Genomic DNA, 2,796 nt, shown 5'->3' on the forward strand with positions numbered 1-2,796 from the left:
TATTTCTTCAGGTCAAACACGTCCAGATCTTTTTCTGATGACAGTAAGATGAAGACCAGAGCTGACCATTGAGCAGGAGACAGTTTATCTGTGGAAATACGTCCTGAACTCAGGGACTGTTGGATCTGCTCCACTAGAGAACGATCATTCAGTTCATTCAGACAGTGGAACAGGTTGATGCTTTGCTCTGCAGAGGGAGTCTCTTCAATCTTCTTCTTGATGTACTGGACTGTTTGCTGATTGATCTGTGAGCCACTTTGTGTCTGTGTCAGCAGACCTCGTAGGAGAGTCTGATTGGTCTGTGAGACACTTCCTGTCTGTGTCAGCAGACCTCGTAGGAGAGTCTGATTGGTCTGCAGTGAAAGACCCAGGAGGAAGCGGAGGAACAAGTCCAGGTGTCCATTTGGACTCTGTAAGGCCTGGTCCACAGCCCTCTGGTAGAGCTGTGTTGGATCGGGTTTGTCTCTGAACAGTTTAGACCAGTTGGAGGTTGATTGTTCTTCTGACAGCAGATTGACTCCAGACTTGATGAAGGTCAGATGGACATGAAGAGCAGCCAGAAACTCCTGAAGACTCAGATGGACGAAGCAGAACACCTTGTCCTGGTACAGTCCTCTCTCCTCTTTAAAGACCTGTGTGAACACTCCTGAGTACACTGAGGCTGCTCTGATATCGATGCCACACTCTGTCAGGTCTGATTCATAGAAGATCAGGTTTCCTTTCTGCAGCTGCTCAAAAGCCAGTTTTCCCAGAGACTCAATCATCTCCCTGGTCACTGTCTCAGCAACTCCATCATACTTAACATTCTTCAGTTTGGACTGAACCACCAGGAAGTGGATGTACATCTCAGTCAGGGTCTTGGGCAGCCCTCCTCCCTCTCTGGTTTCCAACACATCCTCCAGAACTGTAGCAGTGATCCAGCAGAAGACCGGGATGTGGCACATGATGTGGAGGCTTCGTGAAGTCTTGATGTGGGAGATGATCCTTCTGACCTGCTCCTCCTCTCTGAACCTCTTCCTGAAGTACTCCTCCTTCTGTGGGTCAGTGAACCCTCTGACCTCTGTCACCATGTCAACACACTGAGGAGGGATCTGATTGGCTGCTGCAGGTCTTGTGGTTATCCAGAGGCGAGTAGAGGGAAGCAGTTTCCCCCTGATGAGGTTTGTCAGCAGCACATCCACTGAGGTGGACTCTGTAACATCAGTCAGGACCTCAGTGTTGTGGAAGTCCAGAGGAAGTCGACACTCATCCAGACCGTCAAAGATGAACAGAACCTGGAGTTCTTCAAACCTGCAGAGTCCTGCTTCTTTGGTTTCAGTAAAGAAGTGATGAACAAGTTCCACCAAGCTGAACTTTTTCTCTTTCAGCACATTCAGCTCTCTGAACGTGAATGGAAATGTGAAGTGTATGTCCTGGTTGGCTTTGTCTTCAGCCCAGTCCAGAGTCAACTTCTGTGCTAAGACTGTTTTCCCAATGCCAGCCACTCCCTTTGTCATCACTGTTCTGATTGGTCCATCTCTTCCAGGTGAGGCTTTAAAGATGTCTTCTTGTCTGATGCTTGTTTCTGGTCTGGCTGGTTTCCTGGATGCTGTTTCAATCTGTCTGACCTCATGTTCCTCATTGACCTCTCCAGTCCCTCCCTCTGTGATGTAGAGCTCTGTGTAGATCTGATTCAGAAGGGTTGGGTTTCCTGCTTTAGAGATCCCCTCAAACACACACTGGAACTTCTTCTTCAGAGCAGATTTAAGTTTACGTTGACAAACTGGAACAACATGTCCTGAATGAACAAACAAGAAACAAATTCAGTGACTGATTCATAAAGAAAACATGACATGTTCATCCCCCTAAAGAACACACATGAACATATTTCTTTCCATATCTTGAGACATTAGTAAATGTCCCATTTGTCCATCATGTTGAATCTTTAGAGAAATCCTCTTACTGCTGTGCAGACAGTCAGCCAGCTCCTCCTGCTTCATTCTCCTCAGGAAGTTCACTGTGATCTTCACAAAAGCCTCTCTGCTGCTCCTCCTCTGCTCTTCATCCTCACCGTCCAACACCTCCTCATCCTCCCTCTGACTCTCTGAGCATTCTGGGTAATCTGGACTCACAACCTTCTGGATCTTCTTCAGCTCCTTCTTCACAAAAGTGACAATGTTCTCCTCCAGCAGCTGGAACAGAAAACTATATGAATGACACAATCAAAGTAAAACCATGGAGCCAAACATCAGATCCATGTTGGACGCACTGACAATCCACTGCTCTAAAAAGTGCAGCATGGAGATTATTGTCAACAGATGTCAAAGTAGTTGTTGTCCATGTACAGACCATAAATATGGAGTCCAGGTGTGTTTGATGCTGCTGGGCAGACTGAGCACTGGGAACCTCTGAGCTCTCCTGGTCCACTCTGTGGAGGAATCATGAAGAATTAGCTCACATTATGTTTGCAGCATCTGTGAGTGTTTTATGCTTTGTACACAAACAACAGCTGCTTTTATGTTCTGTGGTGACTGTCCTGATTAAAGCAAACACTACTGTGCTGTGACATTCTCAATGAGAGGAAACAAGCAATCAATTCTGTACCTCATGACCTAGAGTCATCACAACAAGTCCACCTTTTAAATGATGAGTTTAAGGACTCACACTGGGTTTGACAGAAGTCTCACCTCTGCTACAGGACACTAACACAAACACTGGAACTGGATAGGAGCTGAGTTACAGGGAGTTTTAGTTCTGATCTGAATGACACATATAAGAACATAAGACGTGTTTTTCTTGAAAAGAGAAACACGTTTT

This window comes from Toxotes jaculatrix, chromosome 13, assembly GCF_017976425.1.
Source record: "Toxotes jaculatrix isolate fToxJac2 chromosome 13, fToxJac2.pri, whole genome shotgun sequence".
Lineage (NCBI taxonomy): Eukaryota > Metazoa > Chordata > Actinopteri > Toxotidae > Toxotes > Toxotes jaculatrix.